The sequence below is a fragment of the Aquarana catesbeiana genome, linkage group LG02 (assembly GCF_042186555.1).
Source record: "Aquarana catesbeiana isolate 2022-GZ linkage group LG02, ASM4218655v1, whole genome shotgun sequence".
NCBI classification, from domain to species: Eukaryota; Metazoa; Chordata; class Amphibia; order Anura; family Ranidae; genus Aquarana; species Aquarana catesbeiana.
This window is the reverse complement of record NC_133325.1, coordinates 195,499,088-195,526,960: the sequence shown is the minus strand read 5'-3', so window position 1 is coordinate 195,526,960 and position 27,873 is coordinate 195,499,088. Positions and strand designations below refer to the sequence as shown.

Below are 27,873 nucleotides of genomic sequence, written 5' to 3'. Positions count from 1 at the left end.
AATAATAATAATAATGATAATTGCAACGCTGTACCAACAGCCCACAAATATTTACCCACAAATAGAGCTTTCTTTTGGTGGTATTTTATCACCTCTGCGGTTTTTATTTTTTGCGCTATAAACAAAAAAAGATCAACTTTTTTACTTTCTGCTATAATACATATCCAAAAAAAAAATAAGCCCTGGTTCACATCGATGCTACTTTGAAATCGCGCTAGTTCAAGTGAAGTGGCGCGATTTCAAAGTAGCAAGGTCAGCGTGATTTCAGGTGCTACTTGATAGACATCTGTGTGGCTTCATGCACAGATGTCTATTGAAGTCGCACCTGAAATCGGCAAAAGTAGTGCAGGAACTATTTTTGTAAATCGGTGCGGCGACGCAAAATCAGTGTCGCACCGATTGGAACAGTGCCATTGCCACCCATAGGCTGCGACTTGTCATGCAATTTGATCTTTCAAATCGCATGATAAATCACTCCAATGTGAACCTAGGCTAAAAAAATGTATTCATCAGTTTAGGCTTATATATTCTTCTACATATTTTTGGTAAATAAAAATCACAATAGGCATATATTGATTGGTTTGCGCAAAAGTTATCGCGTCTACAAACTATGGGATGGATTTAGGGACTTTTTTCTTTTTTTCTGTTTTTTACTGGTAATGGTGGCAATCTGTGATTTTTAGCAGATGTCCCCAAATGACACTTTTTGGGGACCAGTGACATTATTACATTGATCAGTGCTATAAAAATGCACTGATCAATGTAAAAATTACACTGGCAGGGAAGGGGTTAACACTAGGGGGCAATCAAGGGTTTAAGTGTGTTCCCTGAGTGTTCTAACTATAGGGGGATGGGCTTACTGGAACATGACAGAGATCACTGTTCCTGATCACTGGGAACAATAGATCTTTGTCATGTCATCTGGCAGAATGGGGAAATGCCTTGTTTACATAGGCAGTTTCCCGTTTTGCTTCTCTTCACCGTGATCGCAGGTCGCTGGCAGACATGGAGCCAGCAGGACCCGCCGGAACACTCATGTGGTGCTTGGCGGGCACGTGCGCCTGCTATCCTCCTTGCACGGACCGACGTACAGGTATGTCGGTTCGCACAGGAGAACTGACCTGCCGCAATGTATCTGCGTGGGCTGGTCTGCAAGTGGTTAAAGAGAAGTGCAGCAAACCAAAATAATAAACATACATACTCACCTAGATGGCTGAAGCATTAATCTAATTCTCTCAGCACGAAGCGGTGACTGTCAGTCACTGGCTCTGTGTTCTGCCCTTCCATTGCTTACTGGAGCACTGGGCTATGGAGGGGGCAAGAGTGGCTGGCTCAGGCTCTCAGCGGCACGCTAAGAGGCTGAGCCAGCTGCCTGTCAGGCATCTGGGTGGATCCCAACATTATTGTCAGGATACATCCAGAGCCTGGACCAGCTCCGTGAAATCAGCCCACAGACTGTACCCACTGTCGGTTGAATCTGGGTCACAGGAGTACAGAACTAAGTGCACTCCTGTGACCCACATGGGAAGTATGGCAAAAAGACATTTAGCTATACTTCTCCTTTTTACCACTTCAGCTCCGGATGGATTTGTCCCCTTAATGACCAGGCCATTATTTGCGATTCGGCACTGCATTGGTTTAGCTGACAATTGCACGGTCGTGCGACGCTGTACCCAAACAAAATTGATGTCCTTTTTTCCCACAAATAGAGCTTTCTTTTGGTGGTATTTGTTCACTTCTGTGGTTTTTATTTTTTGCGCTATAAACAAAAAAAGAGCGTAAATTTTGAAAAAAGCAATATTTTTTACTTTTTGCTATAATAAATATCCCCCAAAAAATATAAAAAAACACATTTCTTCCTCAGTTTGGGCTGATATATATTCTTCTACATATTTTTGGTAAAAAAAAATTGCAGTAAGTGTATATTGATTGGTTATCTCAAATATTATAGCATCTACAAAATGGGGGCTATATTTATGGCATTTTTATTTATTTTTTATTTTTTTTACTATTAATGGCGGCGATCTGCGATTTTTATCGGTACTGCGACATTGCGGAGGTGCCAGGGCTGGGCTCAGCCCTTCCTTCTCAAAGCTGGCTGCTCAGCTGGTAATTGCCAGCTCCTTTCTTTCCACAGTGACTCACCTGCTTATGATATCCTGCTCGTCAGTCCTGCCTACTTAAGCCGTTCAGTCCAGATGATCTCTACCTTGGCCTTGGTTACATCTCTAGAGACGTCTCCTGTGTTCCTGTTAAAGACTTGCTTGGCTGACAGGCTCCAGATCCTGGTTGCTGTTCTACTACGCTCATCTCTGTCTCCCTGACGTTTTGGGTTGTCTGACTATCCGTTCCGGTTCCTGAACTCTGGCTATGTTTTGAGTATGTTTACTCTGTTTAACTTTTTTTATTATTAAACAAGTGTGATTTAACTGTACTTCTGTCTCAGTCTGACTCATGGTTTCTGACAGGAGGACCATTGGGACCATTGACATTTATACTGCGATTAGTGCTAAAAAAAATGCAAATGTAAATGTCACTGGCAGGGAAGGGGTTAACACTAGGGGGCGATCAAGGGGTTAATTGTGTTCCCTTGTGTGTGTTTCTAACTGTGGGGGGATGTGACTGACTAGAGGAGGAGCCAGATCATTGTTCCTAACTAGTACGAACAGACGATCTGTCTCTCTTCTCCTTACAGAATGGGGATTAGTGTGTTTACATACACACATCCCTGTTCTGGCTCTCGTGCCAGCAATCACGTGTGCCAGTGGACATCGTGCCCGCCGGCCACGCACATCAGGTTCCCCTCCGGCGGTGCGCACCTGCTATAGCTGTTTAAAGGGCTGACGTACAGCTACGGTGGTTTGTGCAGGAGAGCCGACCTGCTGCAGTAGAATGACGGCGGCTGGTCGGCTAGTGGTTAACTTCATCCCAATGTACATTTACATTATGCCAAAAAGAACCTGCATTATAGCACACCACCACTCACATATGCTCTGTGCATTGTTTGTTGCCCTGCATGGAAAACATCATGCAGGATCTGTTTTTCTGTGCAGTGAGGCGCTTTGACAGCCTATGCATTTTAAATGGGCTGCCTAACACAACACACCTTAAAGTGTATGTAGAGACAATTCTTTTTTTAGTTTTCATTGGTGAGTACGGAAGGGCTAAAGATCCTGCCAAGTTATTTTTTGTCTGTGTACCACTGGGGAAGATAAAAAGAATTGTAGCCTAGGGTTACATATTTCAAAGCCCATCTTGTGGGGACTTAAGTTGGCTATACATTCATCGAGTTTGGGCTTATTCAACCCTGTTGAAGACAGATCGACTTTTGTCGAAGAAGCCAGGTTGAAAATTGTTGGCCAAACAGCACCTGTATCAAATCAGATGCGGGCACTCTTTGAGGATTTTGACAGGTGGCAGAGTACAATAGCCTACAGCCAAAGTTCTGTGGATCCCTGCTGTTAGCGTGGATGGATCCTTCTGTTAGAATGCTTTCATTCAGCCCGCAGTGTATGGCCAGCTTAACATTAAGCTTATTTTGCAATCTTATATTCAGGCCACACCACTTCTTTCCCCATCTGTATTACGGTACTGACACTTTTAATACTAAAGCCAGAATTCTACACTGGAGCGAGCAATGGTGTCTGAGTCATATGCAAAACAATAGTACAGTTAACCAATGAAGAGCTTAAAGAAAGAGTAGACCATAGATTACATGAGCTGCAGAGAGTCTTTTAGACACTTTGTAGTTGCCCTTCACCCCTCCTTAAATAAATCCTGCCTATAGATTTACCCAAAGGTGTTTAGGAGTGGCTAAACAAGGTAAATATAAAACAAGCCTGTAAGTGTAAATAGTAAAGGTTCTAGTTTGATGCTGCTTTCTACCATCCTGCTGCATTATTAATATGTTTCATATCAGTGGCGACTGGTGCTAAACTTTTTTGGGAGAGGCAGCAAACAAACCCCCCCCCCGGTCTGCCCACACTCAGCCTCTCCACAGTGATGGACCCCTCCATGGCTTCCTTGGCTTCTCCTGCCGGCCAACCCGATCCGCCTCCTGTCCTGATTGGCCAGGAGGAGAAGCCGGAAGACAATAGCAAATATTAATTCGCTATTGTCACAAGTGGGTGGCCCAGAGCCCAACCTTTTTCAAGCCAGCCTCAGGCTCCTATCATCATGTGGCTTGAAAAAAAAAAAAAAAAAAAATGAGTCAGGTGCCTTGCAGGGGGGCAGCGCCCCTGCACCCCTAATGGACCAGCCACTCCTGTTTCATATGGTAAATAAAGGCTTAAACGTCACACTTTTCAAATACATTAAACCCTTAATCACTATGACACTCAAGAACAATATCCACCTTCTGTATTATCCTCATAAACAAAATGACTGCTAAATTACATGTGCTCATTAAAATGTAGAATGAAACAACTATAGCTAAATTATATTCTGTGCCCCTTTCTGACATAGTTTCACGTTGTTACTGGGGCCTGGCTTTAGCTAACTTAATGGTAAGGTTTCACCAACTGCCTTCCCCCTGTCTAATGAGACTTCCTCAGTGACCAGTAAGGGCCTTTGTAATGGACAGGGATAGTAACAAAGTGCAACTAAATCAGAAAAGGGCACTGAAGAGGATTTTTGCGCATGATAGCTGGCATCTTGTTGTATCTGCTCCTAGGCAGGACATTTACTTTTATATTGAAACCTCAAACAGTGACAGCAGCAGAAGACCAAGTGGTCCATCAATACGCAATTATTACAGTTCTGTTATCATTAGTATAGCCAAAATTTTGTTTTTAATTGCAAGCAGATTTACTCAGGATCAGAATCCTGCAGTCCCTGTACAGCAGGACTGGAATGCAGTGTTAATTTTGTTGACTGAAATATTTTCATCTACTAAATTAATACTATTTCAGTTGACTAAAATACAACTAAAACTAAACCAATTGAGATTACTAAAATACAACTTAAACTAAAATGGCATTTTAGTTAAGACTAGAATATGACTAAAACTAAAATGGCATTTTAGTCAAAAGACTATGACTAAAATGAAATTGAATCTTGACATTAAAATAACACTGCACGACCACATACAGTGCCTTGAAAAAGTATTCATACCCCTTGAAATGTTCCACATTTTGTCAGGTTGCAACTAAAAACGTGAATGTATTTTATTGGAGTTTTATGTGATAGACCAACACAAAGTGGCACATAATTGTGAAGTGGAAATGATAAATGGTTTTCAAAGTTTTTTACAAATAAATATCTGAAAAGTGTGGCGTGCATTTGTATTCAGCCCCCTTTACTTTGATACCCCTAACCACAATCTAGTGGAACCAATTCCCTTCAAAACTAACCCATAGGCATGCGCACAGGGTGTGCCGGGTGTGCCCAGGCACACCCTAATCACCCCGTGCACATTAGTGTTATCACTCTGTATAGCAGTAGAAACAGGGGAAAGATCTCCCTCTTACCGGCTCTGCCATAAGAGAAGTGTTTATGCTCTTCTCTTTCACTGTGCCGTCAGGGAGATCAATGTGCCGGGGTCATATATATGTAGACACCCGCACATACATGTGTGTTTGAGCTTAAGGGTGCACACCCTAATGCAATAGGCTGCGCACACCTATGAACTCACCTAAATAGTAAATAGAGTCTACCTGTGTGTAATTTAATCTCAGTATAAATACAGGTGTTCTGTGAATTCCTCAGAGGTTTGTTAGAGAACCTTAGTGAACAAACAGCATCGTGAAGGCCAAGGAACACACCAGCCAGGTCATTGATAATGTTTTGGAGAAGATTTAAAGCAGGGTTAGGTTATAAAAAAATATCCCAAGCTTTGAACATTTCACGGAGCACTGTTCAATCATCCGAAAATGGAAAGAGTATGGCACAACTTCAAACCTACCAAGACATGACTTTCCACCTAAACTGACAGGCTGGACAAGAAGAGCATTAATCAGAGAAGCAGCCAAGAGGCAAATGGTGACTCTGAAGGAGCTGCAGAGATCCACAGCTCAGGTGGGAGAATCTGTCCACAGGACAACTACTAGTCATGCACACCACAAATCTGGCCTTTATGGAAGAGTGGCAAGAAGAAAGCCATTGTTGAAAGAAAGCCATAAGAAGTCCTGTTTGCAGTTTACGAGAAGCCATGTGGGGGACACAGCAAACATGTGGAAGAAGGTGCTCTGGTTAGATGAGACCAAAATTTACCTTTTGGCCTAAAAGCCAAATGCTATGTGTGGCGGAAAACTAATGCTGTACATCACCCTGAACATACCATGCCCACTATGAAACATGGTGGTGGCAGCGTCATGTTGTGGGGATGCTTTTCTTCAGCAGGGACAGGGAAGATGGTCAGAATTGATGAGAAGATGGATGGAGCCAAATGCAGGGCAATCTTAGAAGAAAACCTGTTAAAGTCTGCAAATGACTTGATACTGGGGTGGAGGTTCACCTTCCAGCAGGACAATAACCCTAAACATACAGCCAGAGCTACAATGGAATGGTTTAGAGCAAAGCATATTCATGTGTTAGAATGGCCCAGTCAAAGTCCAGACCTAAATCCAATTGAGAATTTGTGGCAAGACTTGACAATTGCTCTCCATCCAATCTGACAGAACTTGAGCTATTTTGCAAAGAATGGGCAACAATGTCACTCTCTAGATGTGCAAAGCTTGTAGAGACACACCAAAAAAGACTTGCAGCTGTAATTGCAGCGAAAGGTGGTTCTACAAATTTTTTAACTCAGGGGGGCTGAATAACAATGCACAACGCCACACTTTTCCACACTTGTCGAAAACCACTTATTTTCCTTCCACTTCACAATTATGCGCCACTGTGTTGGTCTGTCACATAAAATCCCAATAAAATACATTTACGTTTTGGTTGTAACATGACAAAATGTGTAAAATATCAAGGGGTGTGAATACTTTTTCAAGGCACTGTAGGAATATGTAGGGGTGGCATCTACTAAGTTGCTAAAAGAAAAAAAAAATAAGAAAAAAGGCTTTTATTTTTTTTTCTTGATATTTAAATGTTGGTAATATATTCAGGTAATATGTATGATATATGCTGAGATGGGCATCAGTCCAGGCACCTGGCGGATCCAGACTCCCATTATCGGGATGACGCAGTGCCTGGACTGATATCCGTGACGTCAGCAGAGAGGGGACTTCAGTCCCTTCTCTGCTGAAAACGGGTCACAGGAGTGCAAAACTAATTGCACTCCTGTGATCCATAGGAGAACCAAGCCAAATGAGCTCAGCCTGGACTTCTCCTTTAATACCATAAATAATAATATGTTATTAGATTTTTACTCTTACTGTATTAATGCATAAAAATTTAACTAAACCCATTCGACTAAAATGTTCTGGAGATTTTAGTAGACTAAAATATGACTAAAACTAAAATGGCATTTTAATCAAAAGACTATACTTAAAACTAATTAGAAAATTTATGTCAAAATTAGCACTGCTGGAATGTAATAGGAGGAAGCAGTGCAAAAAGCCATTTAGCTCATGTGCTGACAAGAAGCTTGCTGATAGGAAGAGAAAGCAGAGTGACAGAGAGATGAGCTTATCACCTAAGCTGGGTCTCCTTTTGATGCCTAGCCACTGGACATTCCCCACTGTCAGAATAAATTCATTAGCACTGATTCTCCCATGTTCATGGTTTGCAACAAGGAGCTTGTCCCTTGGCTACCTGTTTATCTGCAGCAATCTGTTCTCCAGTGCCATTCAAAGTGTATATTTTACACAGCATTTTCAGCTTTCAGAGGCAGGGGGCGGGGATCTGATGTCAAATACTGCACAGCTGAGTGTAATCTGAGTTCTGAGTAGAGGGAATGGACACCCCAACCTCCCACCACCACCATCACACACACAACCTTACAGGGAAACATGCACAGCAGAGTCTGTGAATCACACTCTGTGTGCTGGAGCCTTCCTCCCCCATCACCTGTGATTGCTTGGAGTCAACATAAAATGTCAGAAGTGACTCATGCAAATAGCAGAGGAAGAAGACATAAGACATAAATCCCCCACTCAGTGCTTTGGATTGAAGCATGTTTACAGTATAGAAGTGCTTGCTTTGTTTATTTTCCATTTCACAGATTTACAACCACTTTAAAAGTATACAATGTTTCAGTCAGGGGCGGATCCAGGGGGGGGGCAACGGGGCAATTGCCCCCTCCGAGAAATGCAGGTGAGTGTCACTGTGAGAGAGCCGCCGGGCGGCTCTGTGAGTAAAAGAGCCGCCGGGCGGCTCCGTGAGACAGAGAGCCGCTGGGTGGCTCCGTGAGTAAAAGAGCCGCCGGGAGGCTCCGTGAGAGAGAGAGCCGCTGGGCAGCTCCGTGAGTAAAAGAGCCGCTGGGCGGCTCTGTGAGTAAAAGAGCCGCTGAGCGGCTCCATGAGTAAAAAAGCCGCCGGGCGGCTCCGTGAGAGAGAGAGCCGCTGGGCGGCTCTGTGAGTAAAAGAGCCACCGGGCGGCTCCGTGAGAGAGAGAGCCGCTGGGCGGCTCTGTGAGTAAAAGAGCCGCCGGGCGGCTCCATAGGTGACAGAGCACCGCTGACATGTGTGGCCAATCAGGGAGCAGGCGGGCGGGGGAGCAGAGAGATGACATCATCTCTCACCGCCCGCCCTGCATCCCTGCAGTTCCCCCCCCACCATGCAGGCAGCTGCGGCAGCAGAGAGATTACATCATCTCTCTGCTGCCTGTCTCTGGGACACAAGAGACCACCTTAGCAGGTGGCAAGTGACAATCTGCATCTGGTGACAGGCGACATGGCAAGTGACAATCTACAACATGTGGCAGGCGACGTGGCAAGTGACATGCAAGTGACAATCCTCAACGTGGCAGGCGACGTGGCAAGTGACAATCTGCATCTGGTGACAGGCAACGTGGCAAGTGACAATCCGCAACATGTGGCAGGCGACGTGGCAAGTGACAATCTGCATCTGGTGACAGGCGACGTGGCAAGTGACAATTCGCAGCATGTGGCAGGCGACGTGGCAAGTGACAATCTGCATCTGGTGACAGGTGACGTGGCAAGTGACAATCCGCAACATGTGGCAGGCGACGTGGCAAGTGACAATCTGCATCTGGTGACAGGTGACGTGGCAAGTGACAATCCGCAACATGTGGCAGGCGACATGGCAAGTGACATGGCAAGTGACAATCCGCAATGTGGCCAATGACAATCTGCATCTGGTGACAGGCGACGTGGCAAGTGACAATCCGCAACATGTGGCAGGCGACGTGGCAAGTGACAATATGCATCTGGTGACAGGTGACGTGGCAAGTGACACACTCGGGGCTCCCACTAATTCTGCATTATGGTGAGTTAAACTATTTAATTTTTTATAACAATGTAATAATAGTAATAATGCGCTTCAATCATCCTGACACCATAACAACCATGGTGCAGTGATGATTGAAGCGCCAACACCAGCCATTTCCCCGATAGATGTACCCCAAAAAAATATATTTTCTGGCAGTGCCCCTCCCGAGACTAGACTCTGGATCCGCCCCTGGTTTCAGTGTGGTAATGTTCTGCCCTATGCACAGGAATATAAATAAATGTAACATTTCAGTACAAGAAGATGGTTCTGTAAGGCTCCTTTCACACAGGCTTTCCGATCAGGTGAGCCTGTCAGTTTTTCACATGGACCTGACTGGACTTTCCATTCACCCCTATGGGGCAGCAGATGTCAGCGGTGACATGTCCGCTGACACCCACTGCTATCAGATCCAATCCCGTCCACCAAATCCAAATGAACAGTGGCCCTATTTTCCATCCGTCTGGCGGCTCAGATCGGATGGGATCAGATGAAAACGGACCCCCTGTCCATTTTCATCTGATTTCCCCATAGAGGAGAGCGGGACTCTGACAGGTCCTTCTCAGCACAGTGAGTGGAGACAGACCTGTCATCCGCCTGCTCAGCGGGGATCAGCAGATCGATCCCCCGCTAAGCAAGTGGAGTCCGTCAAACGGATCCGTCCAGTGTGAAAGGACCCTAAATGAAGTCACAGGAAGTTATCAAAGTTTCAAAATATTTCTGTGTGCCTTCATTCGCAGAACAAATCTTCCTCTGGTGCAGTGTTAGCCTGTGAAAAAAACTGCAATAAGAAAACAAAAAAAACAATACCAGATTTAAATTCTAAATATCGCAAATATTAATATTTAACAAATTTGTTATATAACGCATGTTTTTTAGTGAATTGATTATAGCACTTTTGACATAAATACTGCATGAATGATTTTAAGACAAAAAATCATGTGGTATTTATTTCTTATGCCCTGTACACACGAGCGGACTTTCCATCGGGAAAAACTTGGACGGTTTTTCCAACGGAATTCCACTCAAGCTTTTCAGACGTTTCAGCTCTAGAAATAGCCTCTAACTAATGCCTGAAATCCCATTCATTTCAGTGTAACTTTTCACACTGGGGCGGTGCGCTTGCACGATGTTCTGAAAAGTCCTGCAAGCAGCATCTTTGTGGCGGGTATAATCTGAAAATGGCCATAAAATATCATTTATGTTTTATTCTAATAAAATGCAAAATACAAAAATTTGCTAAAAAAAACACTCTCTACCCAAATCACGTGCTGAAAAAAGTGATGAGCACAGATAATCAGCACAAATGGCGGCAAAGCATATGCAGATCTAATCATTATTGTTTCTAGAATGGTACCATTGTGGATAAGAAAAATAAAGTCAATGATCTAAACTTACATAGATATGACACATCATTTCCTGTCTAACTTCTCAGTCTTGCTTCTCTTCTGGTCTTTCCCTTGCTTCAACTGTTTTTACTTCTCTTTTACAGTTCTGCTTTTCCTACTGAGAACAATAGTTTTTGTCTCTTACAGGGTAAAACTACTGTGGCATAGTGTTTGCCCTTAAAAATAAATTTATTGATATACAGAAATACAGTGCTGCTCTAACCGGTGTCTTTTACATCCCTCTGGAGTTCAGCTATAAAGTTTACGTATTGTGGATTTACAAGAGGGGAAAAGCATCATCTAGGTGTTGCGTATAGTGACCAAACAGATTGCGTTTCTCATTCTTGCAGTACCAGGTAGGAAATGTGGATTGACAAATTGAGCTTCACATTCAGTCAACAACCATAACCCACAATAGTTTAAAAGACATGTTTATTATCACAGATATGCAGCTGTTGATTAACTTAAAGTGGAACTTTAATCAGAAAATTAAGTCTTGCTAGATCACTTCCAGCTGGCCGATTTTGCAGAGTATATCTATGTAAAAAATAAGTGCCTATACTGGTTAAAATCCAACAATACACTGTCTCACCCTGCTCTGCACATGCTCAGTTGCTCTCCATTTTTAGGTGTTTTTAAACACTGCCGCGTTTATAGAGGCCAATCTACCGACAGCCTTAAAGTGGAATTAAACCTTCCTATCTTTTACAGCCAAGAAAGCTGCTTCTGTTTGCAACTGCTATGTTGTTGCACATGTGATCAGTTATGACACCAGCCATTTGATGGTTTGACAGTTTGGTTGAGATCACAAGCAAATGCAACAATTAGCTATCCCGCCATTCCAGGAATGTAACTGTTTTTTAAAACCGTTAAATCAATGGGTTTGGTTCCACTTTATGATTTAGTGCTGTTTAGGGGCTCTGGGCTTCAGCAAAATGGCAGCCTTCAGCAATAAGAAATAGGAGCAATGCTGGAGGCAATTTACAGCACACACTCATTTTGGTAGCAAAATTAATAATGTGGAATGTATGTTCCTTGCTAAAGAACATTATTTTTTATTACGTTTATAAAGTTCCACTTTAAGGAGGCAGGGAAAACAGGACTTTTGCTTGCACATTATTTGCACCACTGAAGTGAGCACAGCTTCCCCTTATTCTTTAAAGTGGTTGTAAACCCTTACATACTGTATACCCAGCGAAGTGACTGGCCTCAGGTGATACACAGAGATTAAAAAAATCCTCCAACATAAATTGTACCTGTATATCTACAGCTGTCTGTCCCCTACATCCATTCAAAGTGCAAAATATACACAGGATCTCTCAGGTCTGAAAGGCATGGGGCGGAGAGCTGAAGTTACATCAGTGAGGAGAGCTCTGAGAGCTGATTGGAGGGAAGGGACACACCCCGCTTCACACAGCACACAGGGACAGAGCTAAGGCTGTCAATTTATGGAGCTCCCTCCTCGTCACCATTTTTCTCTTGGTGTCAGGAAAATTTGTCAGTGAGGCAGCAGACAGAAATTACACTTAGTGTTCTTAATTGAAACAAGTACACACTGTAGTGGGATATACTTTGTTCATATTTCAAGTCTGAGGTTTACAACCACTTCAAGCTATATCAATAATCAGTTTGTTTTTTGTATTCCCAATAACTATGACCATACAGTAAAAGTTCTGAACATAGAGCCCCACTGTCAGCAGGTCACAGATCATGAACAGAATGTTCTGCTGGAGCTCATGTTGGAAGCTTCCCTCCATCTTTCTCCTGTGTGGCACATTGAGAATTTTTCAATGAGAACAAACTGATTTGCTAAAAATGTTATTACTTACAATCTGCACTTGCAAATTAGGTAATTAGGGAGAAAATAAATTATGTACTCATAGGATTTGGGCATCAGATACACTTTTATTTTCCCTGATAAATCTGCCCCTCTCTGTTTTAGGTCCATCACTTATTAAAAATACACTTTTATTTAAATTAAATATTTATACTCTGTGGTTACACCTGTTTCCTCTTTCTCAGCTTTTTCTAATATTTGTGCATAACTATATTTCATGTCCATATTCAAATAATCCATTATCTCTACAGATGTTTCATTTATGGACATTGCAAAAAAAGGGCTGATTTTATTATAAATAAGATAGAAGCTGTTATAGAATGTTATAGATTAGCACACTTTGTGCATTATCATTACTGTAAACTTTGCTTTTCTGAACAAGGCTTGTGCTGTCTGTATTTCTTACACATGAATTTTAGCAATATGCATTGTAAGATTTTGTTAACATGCTATGAAAAATATAAACCATCTAAAGCACATGTGTCAAACACAGGGCCCATGGGCCGAATCCGGCCTGCCAGGCCATTTCATGTGGCCCTCGCACCTAGGGCTTATTTCAGCTGGAACCCTGCACACTGTGCATATCACATCTCTTAACCCTGCAGTCTGTATGTAGCAAACTCCTCAACCCTGCACTCTGTACACATTGCATCCCTGAACTCTGCACTCTGTTCATAGCACACCCATGAATCCTGCACTTGGTACATAGTGCATCCCTGAACTTCCTATCCTATGGCCAAACAGGAAGTGAGAGAAAATCCTTCCCAATTTAGGGAATCCCTTGGGTACCCCCAGGTTACCAGAACTAATGTCCCTATTGGAAGATTTCCCCTCTATTACCTTTCTTGAACAACCCAAAATGCAGGATTTTCTTTAATTTGACATTCAATATTAATGGTAAACAGGACAAATAAACCCCTAAACTGGGCATTGACAGCAATAAAAACTGACAGGGGTTCTCATCCCTCTCCACTCTAGTTATACTTTAACTTAAAAAAGGCCAATTTTCCCCTCAAGTTTATTTTTAAACTAGACATGCAGTTTTTCCAAAATGCTGAACCACCAAAATTCCATGCTTTATTTGTGTAAAAAAAAAAAAAATCTCACAAACATCTTAGAGGCAAGGCATGTAACATCACCCCTTTGTACACCGGCAGGTGTGATGACACTACAGGCCAAAGCCCCACCCTATGCATTTCATCAGCAATTGGACATCTTCAGGGGACAGGAATTCCCCATTATAGTTCCCTTGTTCCCCCGCTAGGTGTCCCTATAAGAAGCCGTGAGTTAAGCTTCTTAGGAGAAAGTTTCTTTGGAGTTTCTTAGAAGAAACTTATGCCCTGCTTCTGACAGTGGGGGTGGCTATATATATATATATATATATATATATATATATATATATATAAAATATGTGTGTATAATTTAGGCAAAAAGTTCCTTGGGATTGTAGTAACTAGGCTCAGAAGGAGGAATTGGATTCTCAGAGGTGACTAGCTCAGGACTCACCATGTAGGAGGAATTGGTAATGATTAAGCACTTTGTTGTGTGAAATGTGTCAACATCTCCTGTATCTTGTGCTGCTTCTGATATCATCGTTGGAAAAAGAGCATCGCATAGCATCCTGCTGTAGTGTGCAGCAGTTTTTCTGTTCCTCGCTGCTGTCTCTGAACTTAAGAGGAGGGAATGAGCTTAGAGAGCTGCTGCTCTCATGCACAGCGCTGGACCAAGATCAGGCTCAGTTAAATATAATGGGGCAGAAATTAAGAGTAAACACACAGGCCCACTATGAACTAATGTTGGCATACAAAAAATTTTAACATTGCAGAATTTAAAAGGATTTGGCAAGCCTGGTTGCTACATCCTAACGCTTCAAAATATCTGAAGGACTTTAATAACTATGTTACATGTTGAATTATAAAGTGACTTCCATATCCATATATTCCTTTCCTTTGGCTCCCCCCCCATCCTTTTTGGTTTAGGAACATTCCCTAATGACAATATGGTCCTAACGGGGTCGATAGGGTATGTAGTTCTTACCATTGTATTGTAACTCATTGACAACATTTAATTGTAGATTGGATTGATAACACCTTTGTTTATTTATCCTGTTTATATGTATTTTTCCTTTCTGTATCTATATGTAAATGTACCAAGAAGCATTTGTAATGTATCTGAGAAACAAATAAAAATTGAAAGATTAAAAAAAAAAATTATATATATATAATGGGGAAGCTGGGGGGCTGTACCCAGAAGGTTTCTTACCTTAATGCAGAGAATGCATTAAGGTAAAAAACCTTCAGCCTTTAGAGCCACAAGGTTGTGCTACCTCCACCTGGAATGCTGAATGAACTGCTTGTAAATACTGATGCACTTTATTAATGTGAAGGCCGAAGGCATCTATTGTGTGGACATTCCATTATACCTAACCACAGATGGGAACATCTCCTGGAAAGTTACCAAGGATCCATCTCCTTCCAAGCTGCTGTCAGACTTGCTGTGTGGGGAGGAGGGCAGGTGGGACTTCAAAGGGGCCTATTGGGTGTCTGGTACTACTGATACTGTATAGTGCTGCTTTAAAGCCACTTTCCTTTTATTGAATGTAGGCTTATTCCGCACTCCCTGTTCTCTGAATGCTATACTGTTAAAAAGCTGGGTAGCTGATGAGGTTTGGTGGAGAATAAATCATCTAGGACAGACACAATCATATGACTTAGAATAATGGGCAGAGTCCGAGTCATGCAAATTATTCCTTTGCACCCCAGAACTGTTGCTGAATAGCAAAGATGCCATGTAAATCTTTTTATTATAAATGACATTTGATTGTTTTGTGCTTTTTGACCCTCATCAGTGTAAGGTAAGGTAAACATGACTCTATCATGTGGGCCAAAAGGAACTCAATGACACCCAATTTCATTCCTCCAACTGTCATGAAAATTAAATGAAAAAGCCAATAGGAACTTGTCATTATGACCACAGTTGATTAAAAAAAAAGTTTATTTCCCAAAAGATATGAAATGGTAAAGAGCAATTCAACTACCCAACATCCACCCAAAGTTGAGATAACGGTTTAGTTGAAATCCGTTTTCAGCAGCAGGATTGCCTTTGGTTAGAAAGGTCAAACGAGATGAAAATGATATTTGAACATCCAATCATTTATATTTATGGTCTTGATGGAAAGTGGAAATCAACTTTAAAGCAGACTGACATACTACACATGAAAAGCATGCAACAGATTTAAATCAGATAAGAGCTAGATAGTGGCCATCTCATTGAATAGTCATAGCTATTTTTATTATACAGTATACATTATATATTATCTAACAATGTTGTATGTAATAGGGGTTTAATTCAGTAAGTTTAAAATATAGTACAATGTTAATTAAATGTTTACTAATACTTTTAAAAGTATATTATAATGGAAGCATAGGAATTACTAAGAAATAAAGATTTACAACAAAAACATCAAATTGTTGATTAGGAGGATATAATTTATAAGCAGAGGAAATGGAGGTACTGCCTTCAACAACCAATTTGATTCTTTTTTCCATTTAAATCTACTTCAAACAAGGACAGTACTGATTGATTGCAAGAATTATTGATTGCTCAGGGTGACACTTGCATTTTTTCCACATTGACTTTAATGGTATATGTTCAAAAGAACTTGAAGGTACATCATAACTCTCCCAATGCCCACCTAGGTTTTCATCTTTTGGGGCCTTGACCAATAGCAGAGACAGGCTATAATAATTTTGTTGCCTTCCACTGAAAACATTAAAGCTGTATGGTAGTGAGCTCAAGTTTTCAAAAGTAGAAACACTTTTTAAATCTAAAGACAGAAATGTTCAAATATTACTTTTCAATACAGGTGCACTGTTGATGTTAATAGAATTAATACAATGACGTAAAACACCACCAGGCCCAGCTTTCTTGTGCAGTAGACAAATCTGTTCTATTTTCTCTATCATAGATTATAGGTCTAATTTACTATGCCATAAAAATCATTATTTGTCATAATTAACCGTTCTTTTCATCAATAAAACAAAAAAATAAAATTTATTTGGCTGAAAATTAAGATTATCGTGGCATGTTACACGTGCTTTTTACTTCCGCTAGTTGAGCCAAATGTTTTTAAGAACTGCATTTTCCTACAGCGTACTTTTTGTACAGTGGTAGTATGCCAGACATGGCAGTTCAACGGAAGAGAAAAGGAAATGTGGATAATATTTCACCCTGAACAAAAACAGTGTTCAATAGGACTGTCACAGTCTTGGGAAATCTTCCAGGCATAGTAAAAAAAGGACAAGACATTTAAACACTTCAGCTTGACTTAAAGAAAGTTATTAAATTGTATCAAACCCAGAAAAAATACCAAGTTAAGCCTCTTTCACACGGGGCGGATCAGTGATGATCCGCCCCGTGAATATCCGCTTGCTCAGCGGGGATAGCTCCGCCGATCCCCGCTGAGCAGGAAGATGACAGGTGCATCGCTGCACAGTGTGCAGCGACGGACCTGTCAGAGCGCCGCTCTCCCCTATGGGGGGATCGGATGATGACGGTCCGTAGTGTCCGTCGTCATCCGATCCGATCCGAAAACGGAGGGAAAAGTAGGTTTTTCCTCCGTTACACTTTACGGATCGGAGCGGGGTCGGATGTCAGCGGACATGTCACCGCTGACATCCGACGCTCCATAGGGATGAATGTATGTCCGTTTTTCATCCGAAAACGGAAGGATGAAAAACGGACATACGGATCCCCGTGTGAAAGAGGCCTTACACCTCTGATCAATATCAACATTTTCCAAAAGAAACCATAAGATATAAATGACATGTTACAAAGACTTACAAATGAAAAAATCTAGCACATGCCTCAATTTACTGATTGATGTGCTTACTGACCACATATTTCCTTTGCAGTTGTAGGGATGATTTAGGCATAGAAAAGATACAGTGTTATCTCGTTGGTTTGCTTGATGCAAAGACCAACCATGACCCTATAGTAAGTGCTTGCTGGTTATACATTATTAGGAAAAGCTTACCTTGTTCCAAATGATGTTAGTTACGTGTAAGACAAGTAGGGTTAGATCAAGCAAGCACCCTAGTCAGGCTTTATTTTGTGGTTAGAAGAAGGAAACAACTGACATGAATTTATGTCTTTATAAGGAAATTCAGCCGTTTTAACCCTTCCCCTATTTCAAGCGCCACCTGATTAGTCAAAAAGATGTTAACACTGCTACCCACTTCCTAAGCTGCTTAGAGAGTGCTTTTGCAACTTGGAGTGCTGCTAGTGATACTTTTCAGCTATGCAATGTCTGCGTTGATAGTCGCTACTACAACAGTTTAGACAAATAAAATTGTGAATTTAATTCTACTTTTCATAGTGATTAAGCCTTGGTTTTGCGTCAAATACCAGTTTGCTACAAGGTTTTGAGCCTTTCAATTACTTACATCCTGTCTTGTGAAATTGTTGGCTCCAAGCTTCACGTGGCAAATAATTTACAATAGATTTCAATAATCATGTGAAAGCATATTACATTTTTTTTTTGTTTTATTGCAGAGGCAAGGCAGGAGTGGGTACACTGAGATTGTTGTCTGAGTACACATTGGGTTTGATTTACTAAGAAAAATAGGCTGTCGTTTTGCAAGGGAATGTTCCTTTAGTTTAGTGAATGTGGTGAAAATTCACTTTGTAAAGAATACTCAATCAAGTGCATGCAAATAAAAAGATAGTATTTTTGCTTGCACATGATTGGACGAAGTAGGTCAGCAGAGGCTCACCTCATTCACTAAGATAAGGGAAAATTCTCTTGCAAAGCGAACATTTTCTTGCAAAGTAAATAGCCTATTTGATTTTAGTAAATCAACCCCATTGGCTTACAGCTTTATAAGCTCATACACAAGGCAACCACATACATTAGAGAGCACTTGTGCTGTGTGCAGCTAGGTGCTTGGCTAGAGAGAGAATGATTCTAGGACACTGTGCTGCAGTTGCTCTCTGTGTTCCCACCAAACTATCAGGCTGAATGGATTGACAGGGGGAGCTGACAAGCAGAAGGAGCTCAAGAGACTTGGATGCTGGCTGCATTGAAATGTGGGAGATGTAGTTTGAGAAAGGAACCATGCTATGACAGTTAATGGACCAGTGGACTACAATGCCCAAGGAGAGACTTATGAGGAGAAAGCAGCTGCGTTTTCATGGGCTGAATATCGAGCAACCTCCTCTCGCTGCATAAAAAGGATGTACAGTACCATGAAAAAGTATTCATAGGCCTTGAAATTTTCCACATTTTGTCAGGTTACAACCAAAAATGTAAATGTATTTTATTGGGATTTTATGTGATATATCAACACAAAGTGGCACATAATTGTGAAGCGAAAAGTAATTGATAAATGGTTTTCAATTTTTTTTACAAATAAATATCTGAAAAGTGTGGCGTGCATTTGTATTCAGCCCCCTTTACTTTGATACCTCTAATACCCCGTACACACGGTCGGACATTGATCGGACATTCCGACAACAAAATCCTAGGATTTTTTCCGACGGATGTTGGCTCAAACTTGTCTTGCATACACACGGTCACACAAAGTTGTCGGAAAATCCGATCATTCTGAACGCGGTGACGTAAAACACGTACGCCGGGACTATAAACGGGGCAGTAGCCAATAGCTTTTATCTCTTTATTTATTCTGAGCATGCGTGGCACTTTGTGCGTCAGATTTGTGTACACACGATTGGAATTTCCGACAACGGATTTTGTTGTCGAAAAATTTTATAGCCTGCTCTCAAACTTTGTGTGTCGGAAAATCCGATGGAAAATGTGTGATGGAGCCTACACGCGGTCGGAATTTCCGACAACAAGGTCCTATCACACATTTTCCGTCGGAAAATCCGACCGTGTGTATGGGGCATAACTAAAATCTAGTGGAACCAATTGCCTTCAGAAGTCACCTAATTAGTAAATAGAGTCCACCTGTGTGTAATTTAATCTCAGTATAAATACGGCTGTTCTGTGAAGCCCTCAGAGGTTTGTTAGAGAACCTTAAAGAACAAACAGTGTAATGAAGGCCAAGAAACACTCCAGACAGGTCAGGGATAAAGTTGTGGAGAAATTTAAAGCAGGTGTAGGTTTTAAAAAAATATCCCAAGCGTTGAACATCTCATGGAGCACTGTTCAATCCATTATCCGAAAATGGAAAGAGTATGGCACAACTGCAAACCTACCAAGACATGGCTTTCCACCTAAACTGACAGACCGGGCAAGAAGAGTATTAATCAGAGAAGCAACCAAGAGACCCATGGTGACTCTGAAGGAGCTGCAGAGATCCACAGCTCAGGTGGGAGAATCTGTCCACAGGATAACTATTAGTTGTGCACTCCACAAATCTGGCCTTTATGGAAGAGTGGTAAGAAGAAAGCCATTGTTGAAAATAAGCCATAAGAAGTCCCGTTTGCAGTTTGCTAGAAGCTATGTGGGGGACATGGCAAACATGTGGAAGAAGATGCTCTGGTCAGATGAGACCAAAATTATTTTTTTGGCCCATGAGTAAAACACTATGTGTGGTGGAAAACTAACACTGCACATCACCCTGAACACTCCATGCCCACTGTGAAACATGGTGGTGGCAGCATCATGTTGTGGGATGCTTTTTTTCAGCAGGGACAGGGAAGCTGGTCAGAATTGATGAGAAGATGGATGGAGCCAAGTACAGGGCAATCTTAAAAGAAAACCTGTTAGAGTCTGCAAAAGACTTGAGATTGGGGTGGAAGTTCACCTTCCAGCAGGACAACAACCCTAAACATACAGCCATAGCTACAACGGAATGGTTTAGATCAGGGGGTCTCCAAACTATCACCCTCCAGTTGTTCAGGAACTCCATGTGGATGTGAGCGCTAAGTTTAGCACAATTAGAAACAGTTGTAACCCCCCAGAAACTAATTTCTTTTAATGGAGGAAAAATGGGGTGGTTAGGAAGGTTAATACACAACTAATAACATTAATTAACAATCTGGAACTATAATGATAAATGGGTAATCAGAACAACAGACTCTGAGCTGCTAAAGTCCAAAAAGAACTGAAATATAGTCCAATAAGAGCAACTATAGAAGCCAGCTCTGTAGATTAGGAAGAAGCAATCCTCTGGATACTGTAGGAGAAGAACAACAAGGGTGCCACTCTAAGTGCAGTATTTAAAAACAAATTTAATACATCTTAAAAGTGGGTCCCTGTAGATTAGGAAGAAGCAATCCTCTGGGTACTGTAGGAGAAGAACAACAAGGGCGCCACTCTAAGTGCAGTATTTAAAAACAAATTTAATACATCTTAAAAGCGGGTCCCTGTAGATTAGGAAGAAGCAATCCTCTGGGTACTGTAGGAGAAGAACAACAAGGGCGCCACTCTAAGTGCTAAGTCCCAGAGGATTGCTTCTTCCTAATCTACAGGGACCCGCTTTTAAGATGTATTAAATTTGTTTTTAAATACTGCACTTAGAGTGGTGCCCTTGTTGTTCTTCTCCTACAGTACCCAGAGGATTGCTTCTTCCTAATCTACAGGGACCCGCTTTTAAGATGTATTAAATTTGTTTTTAAATACTGCACTTAGAGTGGCGCCCTTGTTGTTCTTCTATTGTTCAGGAACTCCAATTCCCATCATGCCCAGTCATGTCTATGAATGTCAAAGTTTTACAATGGCTCATGGGACGTGTAGTCCCGCAACAGCTGGAGGGCCGTAGTTTGGAGATCCCTGGTTTAGATGAAAGCATATTCATGTGTTAGAATGTCAGTCAACACGGGATCTTTTCTTTCAGGGAGAGGATGTGACGTGCCGAGGTTTGGGGACGGGGTCCGGTGGTGGGGCGGTGGACGAGGCATCTTTGAACGGGATGGCGTTCCAGAAAGCACGGGGTGAGAGCCCGTGACTGAAGGATATACCTCCTCCGAGGCGGCAGGCAGCTGGCTCCAGAGAGTAGCAGAGGCGGCCGTACAGAAACCGCGGGCCGGTATTGACATCAGCGCAGCTTACGGAGGATTTGTGGAGCGGAGGTGCGCGGCTGCGGCATCCCCTGGCTCTCCCCCCTCTGGCTCTCCCCCCCCCTTCCTCGCCTGTGGATCCCTGACAGTGCTCCGTCCTGCCCACCTCAGCCTGGCGGTCGCGTGGAGACAGAGCATGGAAAGTGGATGTGCCTTCTCATCCTAAAACAGGACGATCAGTGGCAGTGACCGGGGAAACGGGTGGTGCGGAGGTCCCCCCCCCCTCCCACATCGCAGTGCTGACAGTGAAAAAGGATCAAGCAGCCCACACAGAAGCTCGAGACTCCCCCCCCCCGGAGGTCCCCAGGATCCAGGTAGGATCAGCCTGGCTGAACTCTTTCTATAAGAACTGTGTTACATGCCTGAGTTAATTGCTAGCGATAGCTGATTGCAGAAAGAAAACTGATCAATTATACTGGAGGTTTGTAAAGGGACTGTTTGAGAAATCAACAATCATACAGAGTGGAGCTGTAGCTATTGCCTGTACCCTTATCAAGTAATCATAGCAGTGAAGTGAATTGTTTCAACCCCTTAAAGTGACGAGCTGGGAAGATTTGAATACAAGCTGTAAAAATGTCCCTATTTACGAGATATATCTGGGCTGAGAACAGGACTGTCATCACAGTGCGTGATTAAAGCCAACACATAAAGGGGGACAGGGGGGTGTGCAAAGGAGGGATGAATATGAGAGGACGTCCCCAAAAATCAGCAGATCCTAATAAACCCAGAGACAGTTTGAACTCCAGTACAATTCAAAAATACTTAAAAAGTCCCGGCATGGAAAACAAATAAGAGACAAAGGAAAAAAAAAAGGCTTTAGCTAAAAATAAAGGGGCCCAGGGGGGGTCAGCTAATGCAGGGACCCATTCTGAAGGAGAACCAGATCAAAGTATGGAGACGGACCTTGCAGGATCTGCAGGTGAAGCTTTTCCCACGAAAGTGGAGATACAAGACATGTTCTCGAAGCTGGAAAAAGTAATTAAAGCGGAAATTCTTAATGTAAGGACAGATATGGGCCATCTTCTTAAAAGAGTGGAAGAAGTGGAGAAGGTGGTGGAACAGCAGGGAGAAGAAATCTCAACGCTAGAAAAACAAGTAAAAACACTACAGAGGTTGGTGGGGCGGGAGGGGGGAGGTAGGTAGGTGATGTTGAAGTTTGTTGAAGATGGGAGGTCTATTGTCACCGCTGTCCATCACCAGGGCCCCACTCCAATGCACAAGGGTGTGCAGGGCATGAGTATGGTGAACTCGGCACTGCGACCCAGCGGCCTAGTAGTGGCGGGAGGTGGGAGGGGGAGGGAGGTTGGTGGGGGGTGGGGGAGAGGGAGGGATGCGGGGTGAGGGGGAGGGTGGGAGGTGGGGGGGAGGGCGGTTGGTGGGGGGAGAGGGGAAGGGGTGGGGGAGGGTGGAGGAAGGGGGGGTTCTTTCCTGTGCAGACTCGCTCTTCGAAGAGCACTTTAGGTAAACACCAGGTCCTAAACAAGGTTCATGGTACAGGTTAAATGAATTTGAAATGCTTGACTTATAATGTTAAAGGGTTAAATTCGCCCAAAAAGAGGCATAAAGTGCTGAGAGAGCTGCAACACTATGAGGCAGACGTGGTTTTTTTACAGGAGACCCACCTAATGTGGGAATCCGGTATAAAGCTTTATTCTAGGTATTTTCCAAATTGGATATACAGCGATACTCCTAGGAGACGGGCAAAAGGGGTGGCAATTGGCTTCGCGAAAGGTTTGAATTATGTCTTAATAGATAGGAAGACAGATCCAGAAGGGCGTTTTCTCTTCTTGAAGATTAGAATTGGAGAGAGGACCCTCACCCTGGCTAACGTCTATTGCCCAAATAGGGATCCGACCAAGTTTCTTTCTAAGGTACTCAACAGTCTGCTGGAATTTAGAGAGGGGGAAATGATAGTAGCAGGAGATTTTAACTTCAGCTTGGATCCATCCTTGGATAGTTCATCAAATGCACGGGGGATGAGTAAGAGTACTCTGAGAAGAATAGGGAAAAAATTACATGACTGTCAGCTGATAGATGTGTGGAGGATTCAACATGCGGGGGTCAGGGACTTTACTTTCTTCTCCTCCGTGCATGGGACTTATTCCAGATTGGACTATCTGATGGTGGATCATAGGTTGCTGGAGGCAGTTGAAGAAACCAGGATTGAGATCAGAACACTGTCAGATCACGCCCCTGCTACGTTGAAACTAAGATTTAAAGAAGTCCATAAACCCCCGTTTACATGGCGGCTAAATGAGAGTCTAATTAGAGATGTTAAGATTGCTGAAAAGATCCAACAGGAAATAGATTCGTTTTTTCTAATTAATGATACGGGAGAGATACCGGGGGCCACAGTATGGGAAGCTTTCAAGGCATATATTAGAGGGGTCCTGATCTCTGTGGGGGCAGGATTGAAAAAAGAAAGGAAAAAAAGAAAAGAAATGCTTATAGCAGAAATTTTTAAATTAGAACAGATGCATAAAACCCAAACAGGATCCGGTAGGACCACATTACAACTGCTGATCAGCAGGCGAGATGAATTAAGAGACTTAATGGAAGAGGAGACAAATCAAATTATAAATAGACATTTGAGAGACAAATTGAGGTGGGGTAATAAAGTAGGTAAACATCTGGCAAAAATTCTGCAGCGAAAACGTGATAAAAACTTTATTGATAAGATTCAAAATAAAAAAGGGGACCTGAGGTTTTCATCAAAAGAAATTGGCGAGGAATTCAGACAGTATTTTGCATCTCTATATTCTGTCGACACAAAAGGATGTAGGAGGGGAAAAAAGGAAAGGGTAGAGGCCTTCTTAAAGGAGGCAGGGATAAATAAGCTGACCGAAGAGGACATAAAAGATCTGGATAACCCCATAACGGAAGAAGAAATCCGCTCGGCTTTAAGATCATCTCCCTCCGGGAAGAGCCCCGGCCCTGATGGTTTCACGGCTTGTTTCTTTAAAACATTTGGGGACTCTTTGGTCCCGAGGCTATGCCAATTATGGAATGAGCTTGGGACGCAGGGAGAGCTGAGTGAGGGTGCTCTGTTGGCGGCTGTGACCTTAATACCGAAGGAGGGAAAGGACCGCACCCTGTGTTCCAGTTATAGGCCTATAGCGCTTATAAACGCAGACATTAAAGTGTATGCGAAGGTGCTGGCAACGCGGTTTAAGGAGAAGATGGCTCACCTGATCCATCCAGACCAGGTGGGTTTTGTCCCAGGGAGAGAGAGCAGAGACAATGGGGTGCGGTCCTTGCTCATTACAGAAGCCATCAAGAGCAGCGGAACCCCAGGACTATTTCTGTCAATAGATGCCGAAAAGGCCTTTGACAGAGTAGACTGGGGTTTCATGATCAATACGCTAGAAGCAGTAGGTGTTGGAGAAAAAATGATAAAGTGGATTGAAATTTTATATAATCATCCCCCAGCTTATGTAAAAGTCAACAATATCGCCTCAGCCCAGTTCGAAATGAGGAACGGTACCAGGCAAGGCTGTCCTCTTTCTCCTCTCCTTTTTGTTCTGACACTAGAACCCCTGTTGGCTGCTATACGAAAAAACCTGGACATAAGGGGTTGGAGGGGAGGAGCATAAGGTGGCTGCTTATGCCGATGACGTTCTTCTATACGTTACAAACCCTAGAATCTCGATTCCTAATATATTAGCTACAGTGAAGAGGTTCGGAGAGATCTCAAATTATAAAATTAATTTGGGGAAATCCGAAGCGCTAAACATCAACATAGACAAGAAGGAAGAGGCGTGGATCAGAGTAACATTCCCCTTCCCAGTAAGAGAAAACATAAAGTACTTAGGAGTCAAGTTATCAAATTCGGTAAAGAAGACCTACTTATTAAATTTTATCCTGCTATTGGATGAAATCCGAGCAGAAGTTAAAAGGCTGGTTCATCGCCCGATCTCATGGATTGGGCGAATCAACTCAGTAAAAATGGTGCTGGCCCTAAAAGTGTTCTATAAAATGCAGATGCTGCCAATCCCGTTGCCCCAAATTTATTTTAAAAAATTAACACAAATATTAAATGGGTTTGTGTGGAATAATAAGAAACCCAGAGTAGCACATAAAGTGATTTGCAGAGAAAAAGCACAAGGGGGGCTGGCCATGCCAGATTTCAAAAAATACTTTAATGCAATAGTAATTGCACGGGCAGTGGATTGGGTTAAGGGAGGGCACAATAAAAGATGGGTTAGTTTAGAAATGGGGTTAAGTGGTTCACGTTTGAAATATTTGTTATGGAATCCCCCACGGTTTAGAAAATTAGGCCCTGATACACACATTATCACACAACTCACCTTCAAAACCTGAGACTTGATGCACACAAATAATAGCTGGGAATATAATTCACCGCTGATATACTTAAAAAATAATGAACTGTTTCCCCCGGGGAGGGAGGGAGTAGGTGGAAACTGGATCATAAATAACGAAACACAATTAAAAGATATCACAAAGAATGGGAAAATTTGCACTTTTCAGCACTTAGTTACACAAAAGGATTTAATGAAAGTAAATGGTTGGCGGTATATACAGCTCTCTCATTTTGTTGAAAGTCTCCCTGGGCCCATAAGAGAGGAAAAAGATCTTAGACCAATAGAAAAAATATTTAGCAGTATCAGGTCCAGAGGATATGTTTCAGTGATTTATAAAATGTTATTAAACAGTGAAGAGATGGAAATGCCGCCATTCATTAAAAAATGGGAATGGGATTTGGGGGCAACTTTAGAGGAAAACGCAGTGAGTAACATTCTGAAGGCAACACACAGTTCGACAATGGATACTAAAATGACAGAGACAAAATACAAGTGCTTATCCAGATGGTATGCTACGCCGGATAAAATCAACAAATATCAACCAGATAGATCTCCAAACTGTTGGAGGGGGTGTAGGGAGGTGGGAACTATGGCCCATCTTTGGTGGAGTTGCCCGGTGGTCAAAAAGTTCTGGCAGGAGGTACTCCAAATTATAGAGGAGATCACGGGCAAAACGATCCCTTACGACCCGTGGGTTTGCCTGTTTCACAGTTCGGAGGGAGGAAAGCGGGAGTACAATATGTCCATTGTCCCGTTTTACTGAATGCAGCAAAAAGTGAAATACCTAAGAAATGGCAGAATGTCGAAGGCCCCAAGATTAGCCATTGGCTCCTAAGAGTGCAGGAAACATACAAGCTAGAGGAAAAGGAGAAAGACCCGTCAATTAGGGAGCACGAGACAGAGGGAGGTAGATGGGCAAGTTGGGTGGTCTTTAAGAAATCAGCAAGGTATGCGGAGAAGAGGCTGTGTTGACCTGGTTCAAATGGGGCAAGTAGGAAACAAAAGAGTGGAGTCTGCAGGGGAGGGATGGGGGGGGCTTTTGGGTTTTAATCAAGGGGGAGGGGGGACCTATGGCGGATATGAGGGGAGTTATTAATGTATTGGTGGTATGATTATTGTAAACTCTTTTTTGTATGGCTATATATAAATTAGATAAAGAATTAAAAAAAAAAAAAAAAGAATGTCAGTCAAAGTCCAGACCTACTGTAAATCCAATTGAGAATCTGTGGCAAGACTTAAAAATTGCTGTTCACAGACGCTCTCCATCCAACCTGACATAGCTTGAGCTATTTTGCAAAGTAGAATGAGCAAAACTGGCAGAGACATACTCAGCAGCTGTAATTGCAGTGAAAGGTGGTTCTACAAAGTATTGACTCAGGGGAGCTGAATATAAATGCACGCCACACTTTTTAGATATTTATTTGTAAAAAATTTAGAGAACCATTTATCATGTTCCTTTCACTTCACAATTATGTGCCACTTTGTGTTGGTCTATCACATAAAATCCTTATAAAATTCATTTACGTTTTTGGTTGTAACACAACAAAATATGGAAAAATTCAAGGGATATGATTACTTTTTCAAGGCACTGTATGTTGTATGAGACAGCTATCATCTAATGTCTATAGATATCTTTGTTGCCACCCGGAAGGTAAGGTCCCTGTAATCTTTGGGAATTTTGGTAAACAAGGGTGGCTTGTTGTAGAAGATAAAGGTCATTATGAAAATTGAGGCATTCAGCAGGCAGATTTTATGATGCCATGTTACATAACTTACACAACTTGATTCACACCCAAACATTGCACTGCAATGTTAAAATTGGACATACATTTTTCAGTAATCAAACCTTATGGTTGAGCACTAGTATTGCATTGAACTTATCAAGCAGACCCTTGTGTGACAAAACTTGGGACTGTCTGATAAAAGGCAGCCAATGCAAAATATGAAAAGATAAAAAACTTCTGGGT

General features: G+C 42.3%; 1 protein-coding gene across 1 annotated transcript in view; it reads right to left on the bottom strand.

Annotated features, from left to right (window-relative positions):
- LCP1 (lymphocyte cytosolic protein 1) overlaps positions 1–17,749 on the bottom strand; it is a 75,839-nt gene extending 58,090 nt beyond the window's left edge. Inside the window, exon 1 of the mRNA XM_073614146.1 lies at positions 17,596–17,749. The gene's annotated coding sequence lies outside the window, so the exon portion shown is untranslated. The remainder of the gene's footprint in view (positions 1–17,595) is intronic.
- Positions 17,750–27,873: the final 10,124 nt, after the last annotated feature.